Below are 19,837 nucleotides of genomic sequence, written 5' to 3' on the forward strand. Positions count from 1 at the left end.
TATTGTGACTGAATTGTGTTCCCCCAAAATTCATGGGGGAATGAATTGAAGTCCTAACCCCCAGGACCTCAGAATGTGATTGCATTTGGAGATAGGCCTTTAAAGAGGTAATTAAAGTGAAAAGGGGGTCTTTAGGGGACTTCCCCGATGGTCCAGTGGGTAAGACCCCACACTCCAAGTGCAAAGGGCCCAGGTTCGATCCCTGGTCAGGGAACTAGATCTCTCATGCATGCTGCGACTAAGAGTCAGTATGCCACAGCTAAAGATCCACATGCCGCAATGAAGATCCCGCATGCTGCAACTAAGACCCAGGGCAGCCAAAATAAATAAATAAATAGATAGATAGATAAATAAACAGATAAATAAAAATAAATCTTAAAAAAAAAAGAAAAGGAGGTCTTTAGGGTGGGCCCTAATCCAGTGTGACTGGTGTCCTTATAAGAAGAGGAGATTCGGACACAGACACGCACAGGCGCAGAGGAAAGGCCAGGTGAGGACACAGTGAGAAGGCGGCTGTCTACAAGCCAAGAGGAGAGGTCTCAGAAGAAACCAACTCTGCTGGCGTCTTGATCATGGACTTCTAGCCTCCAGAACTGTGAGAACATACATTTCTGCTGTTTAAGCCTCCCAGTCTGGGGTGCTTTGTTATGGCAGGCCAAGCAGACTTACTTGTGCAGGACAGTGGGTCCGTCCACAAACACCTTCAATCCCTGCCGCTAGGTGTGGCCATAGGAGGACCAGCTCAGGCCTAGACATCCCCAAGCCCGGCCATCCCCATCCAAGCCCCTAACCCTCGGTTGCACCAGGCTTAAGGCCCAAGGCCTGAAGGGACCCACAGCCCCTCTGCCCCTCTAGTCCTGGAGTCGGGCCCACACCCCCACTGGACAATCTTGCTCAGCGCCTAGAGCTTCAGACAACAAGGTCTTCAGGGCAACCACCCCATGTGACAACCTCTCTGTCAGCCCTGGAGAGCAAAAGGGCTTATACTGCCTTCAAAACACAAAGGCCCGGCTAGCACCCTTCCTTCCTTCCCTCTCGGTGCATCTGCAGGGGTAGACACCATGTAAGGACGCTTCTCAGCCTTCTTGCCTGCCCTGCTGTCATCCTCCTCCCTCCCTCCCCCTCCCTTCCTTCCTGCCCTCCCATAGCCTCAGGACTCCTGCCACTGCAATGGACAGAACCTCACTTTAAACCAACTGAAGAGAATTGGTTGACTCATACGACTGAAAAGTTTGGGGATAGAGCTGAAGAGTTAGGGTTGGCCTCAGGTCTGGCTGATTCAAGGGTCTCAAATGACATCATTAGAGCTCCATTTCTCTTTCCATTCTGTAAATAGACTATCCTCATACAGCAAGCATGAGGCCCACAAGCCAGCAAAAGAGTGCCACAAAAATCCCCTGGGAGAATCCCACTGAGACAAAGACATATGTCCATTCCTGAGCTGTGGCTAAGGGGACGGGGGACATACTGATTGGTCAGGCTTGAGTCACAGGCCCCTCAATGGGGAGTGGAGGATGGGAGCATTTTTCCCCATCCACAAAATAGAAATGTATTTCCACAGGAAAGAGATGGTCTGTTATTAGATAAAAGGAGAGGGAGTGTGCAAAGGTCAACTATGGTCTTTCATTCTCTCCTCCCTTCCACACACCTTAGAGTCTGCACATCACTCCTGGCTGACGTTCCTCCCCAGCTTCACCTTTCAAAGCTGTTTTCATGTTCTCACACACAAAAAAATGGTCTTTATCTGGGTAGCTTGGAGGGATGTGGAAGAGGTATGGGGTAGGTACAGCTGTAGGGATCGTTTCATACTTCATAAGTGTATTAGGCAGCTACTACTGCAATAATGCTGCATAACAAAGCACCCCAAAGCTCGTTACAATAACAATAGTTTATTTTTCTCTTGAATGGGTCTCTGGGCAGATCTGCTTCAGGCTGTAGGATGTGTGGGCTCAGCTCCTGGCTGTGGGTGGTATCCAGGTCTGCTCCACATGTCTCTCCTCCTTCTTGGACCAGCATTTTCCTGAGGAATGGTGTGTGAGAGGCCAGGAGTACAAGAGGCCAGACCACGCCATGCATGCACATTTAATGTCTCTGTCCCTGCCATGTTTTATTCCATTGGCCAAAGCAAGTCATATGACTGAGCCCCAAAATCAGCAAGACAGAGAAGTAAAGCCTTCCCTGGAAGAGGGAGGGAAGAGAATAGTTGCTGAACAATCTTGCTCAGTCAGATGGTGGGATCCCACTGGAAGTTTCTCTCAGCGCTGAGCAGAGACAGGGAGACCAGTGGTCAGAGATCTCAGGCAGAACCTGGGCAAAAGCTCTCCGTGCAGTCCTGGAAACACTCAGAGATAAACACAGGACAAAATTCAGACCCAGAGCAGGCCAAATTCTGCCCAGCTCTGCCCAGCTCTGCCGTCCACCAGCTGTGCAAGCTTCGGCACCTTCCTTAACTTCTCTGAGCCTATTTTCTCATGCAAAAAAATGGGGGATTCCTACCTCACTGGGAGTGCTGTTCAAACTAAATGAGAGAGGAATTTGAGGTGTGCAGCTCTGTGCACAGGGTTTTATATCTAGTCCCTCATTGAACCTTCCTCTGAACCTCAGTTTCCCCATCTGTGAAGTGGGAGTAACAATAAATACCTCACTGTAGGATTTGGGGGGGCGGTTATCTGGAGAAACACTGTGTGCAAATGACTGAAACATTAAAGACACCAGGGCAGAGCATCCTTGCTGTTCCTTCCAGCTGCTCTGGGACTCAGAAAGTTCACTCTCCCAGGCCTGCAGAGCTGAGGGTGGCCACCGGAGTCTAGAAGATTACGAGCTGCCTGGGGAGGAACCACGGGCTGCCTGCCTGGCTGGGGCCAGTACTTTTATGCCTCTTTCTGTCTGGGGAGCCTATGAGTCTTCCGGTCCCTTTCTCTCTGATGTTCAACCCTCAGGGAGTCCTGCCTCCCACCCCGATCTGAGGCCCCAGGCAGTGTGATGCAGAGTGGAGAGTTTGGAGGGTGCACGGACCTGGGGTGGGAACTTGCCCTTCGCCTTCCTAGCTGTGTGACCCTGAGCTGTTCACTGACCTCTCTGGGCCTCCCTACCCTCTTCTGGATCCTCTGCTGAGAGGTGGGGGGAGGACCTCTCTCTACAGAAGCCCAGCACTCCCCAAAAGATGTTGTAATTGAATCCCATTTTCCACAACCCAGGGGCTGACAGTTGAAAGGAACCCCGCCAAGGGCTCCCTGAGATAAGGAACGAGGAAGCTGGCATGTAAATGGACCTGGGCGCCAGCCTTCCCGGTGTGGTTTTTAAACTCTTTAAAGGTGGGGGCAGGGACATCCCTGGTGGCGCAGTGGTTAAGAATCCGCCTGCCAATGCAGGGGACACGGGTTCGAACCCTGGCCCGGGAAGATCCCACACGCTGCGGAGCAATTAAGCCCATGTGCCACAACTACTGAGTCTGCGCTCTAGAGTCCGCGAGCCACAACTACTGAGCTGGCACGCCTAGAGCCCGTGCTCTGAAACAAGAGAAGCCACCGCAATGAGAAGCCCTCACGCCACAACGAAGAGTAGCCCCCGCTCACCGCAACTAGAGAAAGCCCGTGCGCAGCAACGAAGACCCAAAGCAGCCAAAAATAAATAAATAAATAAATAAATAAATAAATAAATAAATAAATAAATTTATGGGGAAAAAGAAAAAAAGCTGGGGCAGTCAAGCCTGCCCTTGGGGACCAGGACCCCTTCCCAGGGCCTGGGAGAATGCTGGAGAGAGTGACTGTAAACAGCACCCACCCAGGTCCTGGGATGCTGCACCGTCATCCTCTGGGCAAGGTGCAGAGAGAGAGAGAGTGGGTTTGGGAGAAAGAATTTCTGAATGTTACTATAAATTAGGAATAAACTTCTCCCTGACCCCAACCCTCCTGCCCACTTTGAGATTTCCTAGAAAGGCAAAAAGTAAAGACCTGAGGTCCCTTTGACTACTTCCTGGTTGCTAGACTGTGCTTCTTTGCATGTGTCACCAAGCCAAGACTGGACCATATGGAACACAATTGCTTTTGGGTTACATTATCATCACCCCCATTGTACAGATGAGGAAACCGAGGCTCAGAGAAGGCAAGCATTTGCCTGCTCCCAGGTCACAGAACAAGACAAGGGCACAACAAGAGCTCAGCCTTTGGCTGCCTGGCTCCAATTTTTCGTGCTCCAAAAGGATCGTCTGAACTTCCCTTTCATATAAGTATTGGTCAAAGGAGTCCATTTCTCTGGTGCATCTACAGTACGATTTGGGTCACAAAGAAACAGGAGGGTTGACACACTTTGCTTAGAGTAGGAGCTACTAGGGCCTTTCCTGGCCACCTGCCACCCATGCCACGGTTTCCCTCAGCAAAGTGCTTGGTCTGCCACCAGATAAACTTTCCTATTAAACCAGAATCCTGGTTCAAGAGGTACCACCAAGCCCCAGCCCCCCCCAGATCTGCTGGATTGCCCTGGCACTGTCCTCTTTCTCCCCCACTGAACCCCAGAAATGAGCTGTCATCAGGAGAGGGTGGCCACCACTCCCCCACCCTGGGAACAAGAGAAGGGTGGGCAGACTGCCCAGGCTGATAAAAGAACCCAGAGCCACCGATGGATGTCTCCTTATGCACCCAACACATGCTCATGAATTGTGCACAGTTCCTTGGGCTCGCTGTCGTGCAGGCAGGCACTGTCTCTGTCGTGACTGGCTGTGCTGCTCTGGCCAAGTTGCTCGACTTCTCTGAGTTCAGCGGGAGTCACACCACCAACGCCTTAAGATGGGAAAGCGTGCTTGTAGACAGCACGCTCTTGCGCAGACATCCACTAAGGCACCTCAGCTCCTGCTGTCCCCGCCAGGCTGAGGTCGGGGGGTTGGGCGGGAGAAGGGAGATGCTCAAGGGACCATTTTCCTTCAGTGTCATCTGTTTGTTCAACGGAGGGCTGCGACAATCCCCAGGACACCCTCGAGGTGTAAATATTTACCCATCGAGAGCTGTGGGAGGCCCCGGTCCTGGGGTGAAGTGAGGTCCTGAAGAACATCCCCCAGGGTGGAGCAAAGGGAGGGGGCAGAGGTGGAAAAGGAGGTGAAAAGAGGAGAAATCACACAGAAATATTTCTGAAGGAGAACAAACTCCACACGTGGCAGAACTATTTAACCATTCTGTGTGCACAAGAGCTGGCCATGCCAGCACCAGGGTCACGGCCCGGAGAGCGGGTGACAGTGGCTCTGGAGCAGAAACACACACATAGGGCAAACCAGGAGCTGGAAAGTCGATGAAGAGCTGGGCTTCTGCTCCTGGAGGCTTCCTTGTCACTTCACACGTAACGCAGAAAGTTAAGAGCAACGGTTGTCATCATGGAAGCCCAGCCCCATGCCAGGCACCTTCCCACGTGGAGGCAAGTGTGATCCCTAGTCTCACTTCTCCAGGGGGCACCTGAGGCAGCCACCGGCCTCTCCTCCAGCACGTGTTCACTGGTATGGCCCCGATGGTCCTGGGCGGGAAGGGGTAGATGAGTGAGACAAAGTTCCCGTCGCGTGGAGACAGACCTGATTCAGAGTGTGACACCAGCAACGGAGAAAGTGGACAAAGGGGCGTGATCCCGGCCAGTGCGTGAGGGGCGGAGGGGAGTGAGGTGTATAGAGGGATCGTGATCTGGGCAGGGGCTCGGCAGGTGCAAATGGCTGGAGGACCAAGCTGAGGGTATGTGGGGAATCGGGGAGCAGGACAGAGTCGCTGGGACGTCCATAGTTAAGGGGACCATGGGGGGAGCAAGGCGGGGTCATATATGCAGCCCACCGGGTAAGGCAGGCCCTGGGTTCAACCCTGATCTGAGTCCAAGCGGGTTTCACACAAGGGTGGAGGACAGGATTGGAGCAGAGGGAAGAGCAAGGGCAGAGGCCAGGGACTGAGGCTGCCAGGGCTGTGGGACCCAATCCCTCCCAAGCCAGGCCCACCCCAGCTGCCCTGCAGGACGAGGCGCCCCAAAGCGGATCCCGGTGGGGCTCAGACAGCCCCCCGAGGAGGCCAAAGGGCCTGATGGCCTCTAAGTGGCCTTGTCTATTCACAGATCGGATGGTAGCCTCTTTCCTAGTCACCCGCTGGTCTCAGTTTCTCCCTCCTTCTCCCGAGAGAGGTGATCATTCTTTTAACCCACTCAGCAGCCGCTGCTGACAAAGCCAGGGTCACGTTCATCTGTGCTGAGAGCCCCCATCTGCTTTGCCAGCGGACAAAGGACAGACCAGTTAACAAGCGGGGTGGGGGCAGTAAGACGGTGACAAAAAGCACAACCCAACACGAAGATGACCCAAAAGCCACCCCCTGGGAGCTCCGTCCACCTGGAGGCTGCCCTGTGCGAAGCCACGTGGGGCTTATCCCCTGTCGGAGGAAACCAGAGACAGCAGAGCAATCCTCTTGGACCTTCGAGGCAGGCCTCCCTCCCCACAAATGCACAGCGTGGCATTGGCAGAACTGCCTGGCAAGGGGGCTGAGTCTGTATGACTGGCTAAGGGTGGTAATCTCCCCACACTGAAACCCAGGAGGTCCACTTAAATATTCCGGTTGCCATGGCAACCTTCTGGGCTGGCTCTTCCCCTGTCATTCTCCATCACAAACCGTGGTAGGAAGTTTTTGCTTCAATTGGAAACTTATGGTTGCCAAGGCAACCACCTTAGAGCACCCTGAAGATGCAGGTGGGCTGCAGGTGAGGCAGGGATCTGTCTGTTGGGGGCCCGAGATGGCTGCATGATGGGCCGAGGAGGGGTCCAGGGCCATGATGCGCGGAGGTGAACACATCTGGGGTTCTGGAAAGAGAGGACGATGGGCCTCCACAAACACACTCATTCATTCACTCCCTCGCTTGTAAGTCATTCATTCATTCACTCACCTGCACACTCACCACTTGCCACTTGAGCATCCGTTCTGTTTTCTGGCTCTTTCTTGCCTGCGGGCTGGGCGGATGGAGGAGAAACCAAGCCTCCACACGTGTACAGCCCACATGGAAAAGCGGGAACAGAAAGTGCCTGGCTTTGGAACCCGACAACCCTGGGTTTTTGTTTAGACCCTTGACTCTCTCCTCTTACAAATGGAGTGTAAGACTAGGACCTGCTTCTGAAGATGCTGGAAGTAACAAACACCCAAGTGCCCATAACAAGGCACGGAGACAGGTCTTCTGCCCCTGAGGAGCATGTGGGCAGCAGCTGTGGCTCCAGCGTGGTCCTCCAGTGGCGGGGGAGGGCTGATCCTGAGGGGGGGCAACTTGGAAACTGGGACTGGGCCAAGTCAGAGGGCGAGGCTGGTGAGGTCCTCACTCACTCGGAGAGACAGGAGCCCTTCCTTCCTCCCTTGAGGTCGGTCCCAGAAGGAAGCGAGAGAGGAGTGTGATATTCCAGGAGGGCCTCCTGGCCTTCGCTTTATCCCAGCAACCCCACCAGGCAGCCTTCTTTCCCCCAGTTTTGCAGATTAGGAAACTGAGCCTCAGAGAGGTGGAATAAGGTCACCCAGAAAGCAAGCAAGTCGATGCAGAATTCAACCGTGGGCTGCGCTCCTTCCAAAATCCCTCATGTAATTCTCACAACAGTCCTAGGAGGCGGATTCCATTATCCCCACTCCGTGGATGGGAAAAGCCAACCAAAGTGAGGTCACACAGCTCCCTCCCATGCCCGCTCGGCCCAAACCCCCAGATCTGGGACCCGAGTAGGCCTTTCCAGCCCAGAAGTCACTGGGCAGAGGGACGGAAGGGGAACTGACATCAACCTATTATTTCTGCGCCACCCTCAACCCTCACCAGCCTGGCTTCGCTGGGACCCGGGCCTGGCCTCTGGTGCCGGTGCGAGATGGGGGAGAGGGGCTTGGGCAGGGCCCGCCGAGCTCCTGCGGCCACACGGGGGTGCACACAGGCTGGAAGCCAGGCAGGCAGCTGGGACAGGACAGCCCCATGTCCTGCTCCTTCACTGGAATTGTCAATGCCAGATGTCCGGGCAGTGCAGAACTGATCAGAAGCCCCTTAGAAGTGTGAAGGCTGGGGGTGGGAGAAGGGGGGAAGGAAGAAGGTGAGCTGGGAGGTGCAGGAGTTGCGTCTCCTCCCTGCAGAGGAGGAAAGCATAGTTCAGACACATGAAGCTATGCATCCAAGGCTCCCAACGACCAAAGGACATGCAGATCTGAGACTCCAACCAGGCCTCTGCCTCACCTCCGGGGTCCCTCCGGCTACAGAGGGGATGTTTCTGCTTCTGAGCTCCGCTCCTCTTGCCCCCCACACGCAGCGAGGGCAGCCCCGGGCAGCAGACCTTCAACAGCACGTCAGGCCACCAGCTCCGCTTTCTTCCTCAAACCCTCCAGGCCTCGTCCTTCCCAGGAACTTGGCCCTCGCTCGCCTTCCCGCCCAGAACGTTCCTCCTCCAGGTGGCCACTCACACTCCATGCTGGACTTTGCTTACACGTCCCCTCCTCTGAGAGGCTTCCCCTGACCATCTTACCTGACACAAGCACCCCCTTTGCTTAAAATAATCAGCTTTGGGGCGGGGGAGGGGGTGCCAGACGAATGAGGCGAGGCCGCTGTGCTGGGTGATGGGTACCTCGGGGGGTCATCGATCGATTCTCTGTAACTTTCTCTATGTTTGAAATTTCCCATAATCAAAGTTTTTAAAGGGAATTCCCTGGTGGTCCAGTGGTTAGGACTCCATGCTTTTACTGCTGTGGCCCGGGTTCAATCCCTGGTCAGGGAACTAAGATCCCACAAGCTGTGCAACGCAGCCAAAAAAAAAAAAAATTTAAATAACAAATACTAGGGAAGTTCCCTGGCGGTCCAGTGGTTGGGACTTCGCCTTCCGATGCAGGGGGTGCGGGTTTGGTCCCTGGTCGGAGACCTGGGATCCCACATGCCTAGCAGCCAAGGGGCCGAGGCATGAAACAGAAGCAATGTTGTAGCAAATATAGTAAAGACTTTAAAAAAGTAAATAAATAAAATAAAATAACAAATACTAGAAACTGACATTCCTTCCCCCCACTCTCTATCCCATCACCCTGTTTTATTTTCTTCGTCGTATCTGACTCCACCTGACATCGTGTGTCTAGCTGACCATTTGTAGGCGGCTCCATGAGAGCTGGGCTTTGTTTTGTTCACATCTGAATCCCAAGGGTCTGTGCCGGACACAGAGTTGGTGCTCTGTAAATATTTTCCCAGTCAGTGAAAGAATCAGACACGGCCATGGAAGTGCGTTCTGAAGAATAGCAGCGCCGTGGTTCGGGCTTTGGGCCTGGGCCAGTTTTAACCATAGATGTAGGATTGAGAGTGGGATGAACGCATTTCCTCATTTATTCATTCCACAAATGTTTAGGAAACCCCTTCTTGCCAAGTCCTATGCTGGCACTGGATTCACCAGGCTGGGTCTCTGGGGAGTGTGCTGGAGATAGGCCAGGTGCTATGGGAACCCTTGGAAGGGAAGCCTCACCCCGTCTCAGGCATCAGGGAGGGCCTCCTAAAGGGAGTGGTTTCTAAGTTTAATCTTAGGAGGAGTGGCATTTCTCCAGGGGAAGAGAAAGGGTGTTCCAGGCAGAAGACACAGCCCAGCCAAAGGCCCAGCGATAGGACGGAGCACGGGCCCTGGGAGAACTGCCTACGTCGGTGTGACTGGGGCCGAGAGCGCCAGGGAGGCGCCCAGGGGGCCAAGGCGGGGGTGTTCAGCATGGACCAGAGTGTGGAGGCCTTGATGGGCGGGCAGAGGAACCTGGCCCTGTACCAAGGGTGACGAGGATAACAGAGAGGGCGCTCCTGTCCCACCTGCCTTTTTTTTTTAATTGGGGTACAGTTGCTTTACAATGTTGTGTTAGTTTCTGCTGTACAACGAGGTGAATCAGCCATACGTATACATATATCCCCTCCTTCACCTGCCACTTGTCGGTGCCAACGACGCAGCAGCTCATTCTCACTCCTGGCTTTTCGCGCTTGGTGTTCCCTCCACCTGGAATGCTCTTCCCTGTCTGCACATGGGCTCTCCTCATCCTCCGGTCTAGGCACGAGCCTGGGCTGCTCAGAGAGGCTGACCGTGACCAGCCATCAGAAGTGGCCGCCTCAGGGATTATCTGTCTCAGCTCCCTCTCTGCCTCTTGCTGAGCCTGGGACAGGTTCCCTCACTGCTCCCAATTCTTCTCCCTGCACCCACCCTGTGTGTCCTGTGGCTTTGCAGGATCTCCCCACCCCAGAGGCAGGGTATCTTTTCCCAGCACACTGATGATGGACTTGATCATGAGACTTGCTTTGGCCAGTGGAATGTGGGCAGAAGTGCCCTACTTCTGAGGCTTAAGAGGCCTTCCAGGTTGCTCTCTGCCCCCTCACCCTTCTGCCATCCCCAAGGGACAAACTTGTCCCAGGAAGTCAGGGACGAGAGAGACCTGTGGAGCAGCCCTGAAGCCAAGCCCCACTGAGCCCGGGGGCGATCCACTGAGCCCCAGCAGATCCGCAGACGTGTGAGTGAGAATAAGTGATTGTTGCTTTAAGCCACTGAGTTTGGAGATTGTTTGTTAGGTGGCATTAGCATGAGAATAAGTGACTGATACACAGGACTTAACACTTTCTCATTAGTCTACCCATTTCGCCATTGTCTTATCTTACACTAGACCACTGCCCTGTCTTCAGTGCCTGGCATGGGGTCTGATGCGTGGGAGAACTTCAAATATGTGTTGAATGAGTGAATAAATGAATGTGATGTCTGGAAGGGTCTTAGGCAAAGGAGAGGCATGAGTGTACAGGGGGGTCAGGAAGATGATTGATTGCTGTAAGAGGAGACAGACGTGGTGGGGGAGGATTTTGCAAAGGGGCCAGGGAGGAAGCTCCTGCCACGGTCCAGAAGGGGACAAAGGTGCCGGGACCCAGGAGAGAGCAGAGAAGGGTAAGCACAAAGCTAAGCCTGACTTAGCCCGTCCTGTAGGCCAGGTTCTCCCTACCTCTCACCTCGTTAAATCCTCACAACCACCCTACCAGGCAGGTACTTTGATAATCTCCATTTTCAAAAAGAGGAAACTGAGGCACAGAGAGAGTCAGAAACCTTCCTAGGCCAGGCAGAGAGTGAACGGCCGTCCAGCCCTGGCATCCTCGTGCCACCCCTCACCACCACCACTCCAGTCTCACGGTTCAGAGCAAACGTCAGCAGACCTGAGACACTGAGGGCTTTGTTGGGGACCGAGAAATTCACCCCCAGCACACGGGGGAGGAGGGGACGGTTCACCACCGGAGGGAAACCAGGGAGAGTGTGGTTGCTTTTTGTGGTTTAATTCAACCTGCTGGGTCATGGCCCTGGATTGCTTACTGGGCACAGATGCCAGGCTCCAGAGGCCCCCGACCCCGGCTGTGCTGGAGTGAGGCAGAGAGGCGGAGGGCTCCACAGCCCATGCAGCTGCCTTTCCCTCCCTGTTTCTGTTTCCTTGCCACTCCCGAAAATAGCACTACTGACCCACATGTAGACCACCCACACCCTTCCGCAGGATTAGAGACAAAGCAGAGAAAACACTGTAGTGACGGAATCGCAGGCACCAGTGAGAGAACAGGGGAGAAAACCCAGGAGGAGAAGGGGGTCTCTGTGCAGGTCCCCAAAATCTCATCTGGGTTAGGAACCCCAAACTGGCAGGGAGGAAGCATGGATAGTAACACTACCATCTGCTCTGCTCTTTTCAGTTTACAAAGCACTTTCCTACACATCCCCGCGTATAAACCCCACAGGAGGTTGCCGTCTTCCCCAGGAAAGATGAGGAGACTGAAGTCCACCGACTTCTTCCGGCGCACACGACCTTGAGGGACCAGAGCTGGCTTGGGGCCCCGGTCTAACTGCCACTCCTGAGCTTGTTCTGCGCCCTGAGTCCAGTGGGTCATTTCCAGGAGGTGGAGGTGAGGGGGGTGCTGAGACCCCAGGAGGGCTCGGCAGGGGCGCAGGGGCTTGGTGACCCACCGGGCGCGTCCGGGCAGCAGGTCAGGGGAGGGGATGGGAATCTTTAGAACAAACCTCACGTTCGGAGAAGACTCTCAGAAAAGACTTGGGTGATGAGATGCTCAGAGAACAGAGGGAGAGAAGGATGAAGGCGGTGAGGGTGAAGTAACGCCGTGAGGAAGAGATGCTCGGGCTGGGCTTGAAGAGAAGCCAGTCTGGAAGGTTCTATGGGCGGAGTCCAGGGATGCTTCCAGTTCCTCACTTCCTCCTCCATCAGACCGGCAGCCTTTTGTTCCACGAGGCGCTTAGGACGTGACTCTGCACACCCTCCAATATTCCTCGGCGAGATTTTGCTCGGTGGTTTCTGGGGCGGCCTCGCCTGCAGACTTTGAGTTGCTCCCGACTCATTCATTCACTCATCCATCGACTCCCAGGCTGCCTGGCACTTCCAGGAGCTGGAGATGCAACAACTGCTGGACGAGGTCTTACGTATGGGCAGGGTGGGAGCCAGCACGAGGCGCAGGAGAGAAGGCTTCTTTTGCTCCCACACCTGGGCACCTGACTTTCTCGGTGGGGAATCCAGGAGTTAGCATGTTCCAGCCAAGAACTGGTCACAGTGGCCCACTCTCTCCTCACGACAGCCTGGCATTCCCCAAGCAAGGCTTTGTTCCTCTTGCTCCAGACGTCGCTCCCTATTAGATCTGCCCACCAAAGGAGAACACACTGGCCCCTGTCCATCAGTGACCCCTGGTGGGTCCTTGGTTTTATTTGTTCCAGTGCTTAGTACAGAGCCGGGCACGAAAGGTCACCGTGGGGTGTTTGCTGATTGGATACAGACAAATTCGTCTGTTCAGTACATATCTAGGTGATGCCTGCTATGTGCAAGGCTCCGGGCCAGGCGTTGAGCACACAAACCAGAAACAGCATCGCAGGCCTGCAGGAACACAGGGTCTGGGGCTGGTGACAGGCACAGGTCAAAACATCGCAATACGACGTGATGAGGAACCACATCTCTGTGGTCGCTCCAAGTTTCCGAGTATCAGGTATCACTAAGAATGTCTGCTGAACTGAATTCAGGGGCTAAACGCCCAAAACGTTTCCAAAACACAGTCAAATGCATCTAACACCGTATTACATTTTCCTTTATGGCCCAGAAGGACCATTAGGACTGTGAGACACTCTTATTGCCATTTCCCAGGTGAGACAACTGAGGCTCAGGAAGGTCACACAGCTAGGACATGGCAGAGCTGGGGGGCAAACTCAGACCAGTGTGACCCAGCATCTATATTCTTTCTATGACAGTCCAGTTCCTGTTCTCCAAATAGCCTGGGCTTTCTCCTGCCTTGTCTTCCTCTACCAGTTGGAGAAGACCCATCTGCAGCAGGAGGGAAGGAGCCCAGCACAGAGACACGCAGAGCCAAGAGGTGCAGACCAAACAGGAAAACGGTAGCTTTCCCGGGGCCCTCCTAGCTGACTCCCATTTGCATCTCATTGGGCAGAGGTAGGTCACATGGTCAACCGAGCTGCAAAGGAGTCTGGGAGGTGGGTGCGTTCACAGCCCCCAACACACCTGGCCTTCTTTCGAAAGGAAGAAGGAGGATGAACGTGGCTGGGCAACTTTGCTGTGCCTGCCTCGCTCTGGATGATGGTGATGAAGATGATCACTATGGTGATGATCATTATTATTATGGCCATTCCCTGCTGGTCCCCAGCACACCTCCCAGGCCCAAGCCAGGAAGGCACTTTCCCCATCCCAGCCCACCACACACACACACACACATACACACACACACACACAGACCCGGCAGAAGGGACTCCCAAGCCCCCATCCCAGCCACTCAAGGCATAGGTCACAGGGGCTCCCTGCCAGGCTCAGGACCACAAGAGCCCAGGGCCCCAGGATGTGTCCAGACAGGGTTCCCAGCCCTGCACCTCCCCCAGCCCCAGCAGGAACAGCTATTTTGAGAGCAGCTGGCTGGCAGGTGGCACCTCGTGACGGAGCAGTTTTCATCTGAGCCAGGCGGACCCTGGCTGATGTCCTCTGCTCTCTCTGCCTCCCCCTCAGGCCACCTGGCAGCCTTCACTCCCCAGCCTCATGCCCCCTCTCTGCGTCCTCTCCCTCCCATAAAGCTCTTCCCAAACTCCTCCTCCTCCTCTCTCTCTCTCTCTCCCTCTTTCTCTCTCTCTCTCTCACCTGCCTCCCAGTTCTATTAAATCCAGCCAACATTCCCTGAGTCCCTAGCAATGACCACAGATCTGATGCTGACGAGGACTGAGACTTCACTGTCTGCCAGGCACCAGGCTATTCTTTTATAACATCATCTCATTTCATCATCAAAGCCATTCTATGAGGCATCCCTGTCCCCACTTTACAGATGTGGAAACTGAGGCGTAGAGAGGCTCAGTAACTGGCCCAAGATCACAGACCTAGTAACGGCAGAGCAGGGATCCCAACCCAGGTGCCCCGGCTCCTTCACCTCTGTATCTGCATCCCACTCTTCTCCCCAAGGGCCTGCACTGGGCTCGAGGACACTGGCCTGAGAAAGAGCAGCAGCCACCCTTGAGCTCACCATCCAGAGGGCGAGCGGCGAGGACTCGGCCTCCTGGATGGACAGGGGGACCCCCTCTGGGCCATCGCTGTGCTGGCAGCCGCAGGACTGGAAGGGAAGGAGAAGGTGGCCTCCTGCGTTGGAACAGGCGGGCAGGAGAGGGGGGTCCAGGCTGAAGGAACAGCAGGGTCTGGGCAGGAAAGGTGACACAGGCACAGGGCTGGGGCGGGGGGGGGGGGTGGTGAGGAGGGTGGGGCACTGGCTCAGCCCTGAGAGTGGGCGCTTCCTTAAGTCTGCACCCCAGGTGCCGCACTTGCCACACCCCCGTGCCAGCCCCGTGCACGCCACCAGGGGAACTTTAACCAGGGTGACCTGTGAAGGTGTGAGCAAGGCTGAGGAAGGCCAGGGCCCTGAGATCAGAAGCCACATCCACGGCTGGCAAGAGAAGGGAGCAGCTCCGCCTGGCCAAGGCAGGAGCTGTGGCCTCAGCAGGGATTCGGCCGACAGAACAGCCCGCGGGAGGGAGCCCAGAACACAGTCTCCAACCTCACTGCCCTCCACGTCCACCTCCAGCGTAGCCATGATGCGCATTGGTCAAGCCCAACAGGAAAACAAAGGCCAGGGAGCCTGTTGATGCTTCCATGGTGAACAGAATGATGTTCCCCAAAGGTGTCCACAGATGCATCCCTGGAACCTTACATGGCAAAAGGGACTTTGCAGGTGTGATTCAGTTAAGGACCTTGAGGTGAGGAGATTATCCTGAATCATCCAGGTGAGCTCTATGTAATCACAAGGGTGCTTAAAGAGGGGGGCAGGAGGGTCAGAGTCAGAGAAAGAAGATATGATGATAGAGCTTGAGGGTCACAGAGAGACAGAGAGGCTGGAAGGGGCTCCACTGTTGGCTTTGAAGATGGAGAAAGGGGGCCGTGAGCCAAGGAATGCAGGCAGCCTCCAGGAGCCAGAAAAGACAAGGAAACAGGTTCTCCTAGAGCCTCAAGAAGAAACCAGCCCTGCCGACCCTTTGACTTTAGCTATGTGGGGCTGATTTAGGACTTCTGATCTCCAGAACTGTAAGAGAATAAATTTGAGTTTTTTGTTTTTATATATTTAGTTATTTATTTATTTATTTTTATGGCTGTGTTGGGTCTTCGTTGCTGCACGCGGGCTTTCTCTAGTTGCGGCGAGAGGGGGCTACTCTTCGTTGAGGTGCGCGGGCTTCTCATTGCAGTGGCTTCTCTTGTTGTGGAGCACGGGCTCTAGGCACACAGGCTTCAGTAGTTACAGCACGGAAGCTCAGTAGTTGTGGCTCGCAGGCTCTAGAGCGCAGGCTCAGTAGTTGTGGCGCACGGGCTTAGTTGCTTCGTGGCATGTGGGATCTTCCCAGACCAGGGCTCAAACCCGTGTCCCCTGCCTTGGCAGGTGGATTCTTAACCAACGCGCCACCAGGGAAGCCCTAAATTTGTGTTGTTTTACGCCACTGTTTGTGGTCATTTGTTACAGCGGCCACCGGAAACCACCACACCGTCTCTGTAGGCCATCCTCCCAGCACAAGGAGCAAGGAGAGAAGGACAAGGGCGGCTCTGGAAGGGCAGACAGAGTAGCCCGCACGAGAGCAAAGGTACAGTGGGCATCAAAAACAAAAAAACAAAAAAAACCACACACACACACACACACACACACACGTGTGTTTAAGGTATGGTAAACTGTCTGCTGGGGCTGGAGCATAAGACACATGGTAGTAGGTGGGGCTAGAGAGGGTGGGACAGGAAGGCCTTGAAACAACACCAAAAGGAGGAGCTTGGACTTCATGCTCAGGCAATGGGGAGCCATGGAGGATGCCCCAGCAGGAGCAGCTTGACGAGCTTTGGATTCCATCAGATTGCAGAGGGATTGGACAGGAGTGGGGAGGCTGGAAGGGCAGAGGGAGGAAGCTAGTCGACATGCAGCTGTGATAAGCTGGCTGCCTGATAGGAAGGGCCCTCTGAACAAAAAAAAGGGACCCTACCTGTGGTTTCGGGTCTCCTGTAGGCAGTTCTAGCCCTGGCCCATTGGTCCCCGCCCAACCCTCACACGCATGCCATGTTCCCACATCCAGGTCTCTGTACCTACCGCTTCCCTGGCCTGGGGACACCCCTGCTTCTCCTCCCCATTGAGCTTTCCCAGTCTGAGAGTTTCAGTTTGAGGGCACCTCTTCCAGGGAGCCATCCCTGATAAGCCTCTAAAGCCACAGGGGTCTCAGGAACCATCTCACCCAGCCCCTCCCCTGCTCTCTCTTTTTTTTAAATTAATTTTTTAAATTGAAGTATAGTTGATTTACAATGTTGTGTTAGTTTCAGGTATACAGCAAAGTGATTCAGTTATATATATATATTCTTTTTCCCATATAGGCTATTACAAAATATTGAGTAGAGTTCCCTGTGCTATACAGTAGGTCCTTGTTGTTTATTTTATATATAGTAGCGTGTACATGTTACTCCCAATCCCTAATTTATCCCTCCCCTCCTCTGCTGCTCTCTTGCATCCCTCTTCACCTCTGCTCACATGCCCCACTGCCAGGATGTTCATCACCTGGATTCAAATCCCACCCCCTCCACTTCCTAGCAGGTGACTCACCCTCTCTGCCTTGATGTCTCAGCTGTAAACTGAGGACAGTGGTAGCACCTACTCGGTAGGGCTGTTGTGAGGACTAAACAGACACGAACACACGGAGATCCGCACAGGGCCTGTGGGGTGCTGGATAGGCAGCCAGCAATGTGTGCATCTGCTGTGATGAGCCCCAAAGTGAGGGCTCAGGGGTGCAGGGCCCCTTCTTGCGCTGAGCTGGGTGTAGCCTTATGCTCACTCCTCTTGAGGCAGGAGATAGTTGGGCCCCAGGCTGAACAGTTTCTCCCCTGTGGACAGGAACTCCATAATAGCAGAAACTCCATAAAAGCAGGATGATGGAGGAGGCTGGGCCCTGCCCAGATAAGAGATAAAAGACCTCATGTGACTCATTCTCGAAGTCAAGGAGACCTCCCCGACTACACATGCGCAGAAAGGCTCCTTGGAAGTCAAAAAGGGAGGGGGTGCCACCCCATAGTAAGTGATGTCAACCACCCATAGGCCTCTTCACTAGAATCCATCTTGGCTAAGAGATTCACGCGCGCACATACGGACTCAGAACCAGGCAAAGCAAGATGATTGGCCAAAGGAAACCCGGAAGAAACGCCCCTTAAAAGTGATGCAAACTACCACGAGGGCGCAACTCTCTCTCTCAGCCCACCCATGTGTCTATCCACACATACTCTACTCTTTTTTTTTTTTCTCCTAATAAAACATTTTACTTGTTTCACTACTTTCCATCTTTGTGGGAATTCTTTTCTGCAAAGCCGAAGGGCCAGGGCCTTGTCACTGGCCACTGGTCGAGTGGCTAGCATTTGGTGCTCTCACCGCTGTGACCCGACCTCAATCTCTGGCCGGGAACCGAAAGCCTGCTTCAAGCTGCTGCAGGCCGAGGTCACCCGACATCACTCCCACTGGCCCCAGCCCTGCCCCCGGGCCACCAGGACACATCTAATCCGTCTTCCACAAGGCGTCCTGTAAATATCTGAAGGCAGTAATCAGGCGTCCCCTGAGTTTTCCTGCCTCCAGGCAAAGCTGCTCAGTCCCTCTCTCGTACCTCCCACAGTGGGGTTTCCAGACCTTTCTGCACAAGCTCCTTTCCCCAGCACACTCCTGGGCAGGGCTCACCTTGGACACAAGGTCCCTTCACCACACTCCCCCTGGGCTTTGTGCTGGGTTCTGGGGACCCTGAGGCAAGGAAGGTGCCATCCCTGCATCCAGAGCAGCTCTTGAATTCCTCGAAGCCTCTGGAAACAGGAGTCCTGCTCCAGCCTCCTGGGACAAGATTAGTTTCCAGCGTAGCTGTTTGCATTGCTGCAATTGGAATTCTATTCTTTTCTTCCTTATAATTCTTGAATTATAGTTCTTGAGCTGGATTTTGTGGCCTGGCTTTGTGGCTCCAACTGGACTGTAAGGTCCCTGAGGGCAGAGTCCATGCCTCTTCCTATCTTATCCCCCGTAGCACCTGGCGTGCCACAAATATTCCAGCCAGTTCATGGGTCACAGAGGCCCAGAACCTCAGAGCCTCAAGGAGCCTCAGGGATCAGCTAGTTCAATGGTCCCATTTCACAGATGGGGAAGCTGAGGTCCAGTGAGGTCCTGGTGGCTGGTTCACTGCCATTTCCATCACGACTCCCCAGGGGACCCTCTGCATGCTTCTCCAGCCCCAGAAGGGCCCGTATATCTCACTCAGGCTCTGTCTCCAGGCCAAGTCCCCGTTTCTCACGATTTTTTTTTTCACTAACATCCTTTATCACAGGGCCTTATCAAAGACTCTTTGAATATCTAAATATTGTGATATGATATTAGGGGAAGGGCTGGGACCCCAGACTGCATCTACGGTAGGATCACACCTGCATGAAAATGATGTCTGCCTGTGAATTAGGACTGGAGGGAGATGTGGGAAATTGACAGAAGGCAACCAAGGGAACCAGTGGGATTCTAGGGGACTCTCCTTTCTTTCTATTTGAACATTTCCGTGTTACTCTGAGATCAGTGCATGAGCAAGGAGAGTGCAAGCAACACCTCCGTGTGCCTACGCTGCTCTGGTCACCAGGCAAAGTGCGCACAGGGTTCAATTGTATTGCTGCAACAGTCCTGCAACGTTCCTCATCCCCGTGTTCAAAATGAGGAAAATGCGGTTCCCAGATATTTAGGAAAAGTAAGTGCCCAGTTCATGTAGGTACTAAGTGGCAGAGAGAGAACTTGAACGTAAGACTTCCAGTTCCAAGTTCAGTGTTATTCCCTTCAATGGCGAGTGGGGGTGGAGAGACAAGGAAGGTAGGAAAAAGGGAGGGAAGGAGAAAAGACAAAAATTACCTAAATGTGCTACATTAACTGGTTTGTCCCAAGTACACACAGTGCTTAGTACTTGTTGGATGGATGGCTGGAGGACATCAGGCAAGTAGTAGTTCCCGGGGAACTAAGAGCAGGTCATTTCAATATACCCTTCAGCTTCTGTCTGAGAAGCAGTGATGTGGTTGCCTAGGAGACAATGGTCCGTGCCAGGGTCCCTCTGCCTGGGGAATCTCAAACCTTTCCCTTCTGGGCCCTCACTCCTGAGGTGGTGAATGGGAAGATAGGAGAGTGGGAATAGGACAGGTGGGGAATTACCACTAACTTGCTGTGTGTCCTTGGGCAAATTGCTCCCTCTCTGGACCATGCCTAGGAGATGGTATAAGGCCAGGACTTCCTGTGGGTGGGTCTGGTTGGGTGGACAGTGGCAAAGGAACAGTAAGAACACGGGGCTGCTCAGGGAAAA

Source organism: Eubalaena glacialis, chromosome 11 (assembly GCF_028564815.1).
Source record: "Eubalaena glacialis isolate mEubGla1 chromosome 11, mEubGla1.1.hap2.+ XY, whole genome shotgun sequence".
NCBI lineage: Eukaryota > Metazoa > Chordata > Mammalia > Artiodactyla > Balaenidae > Eubalaena > Eubalaena glacialis.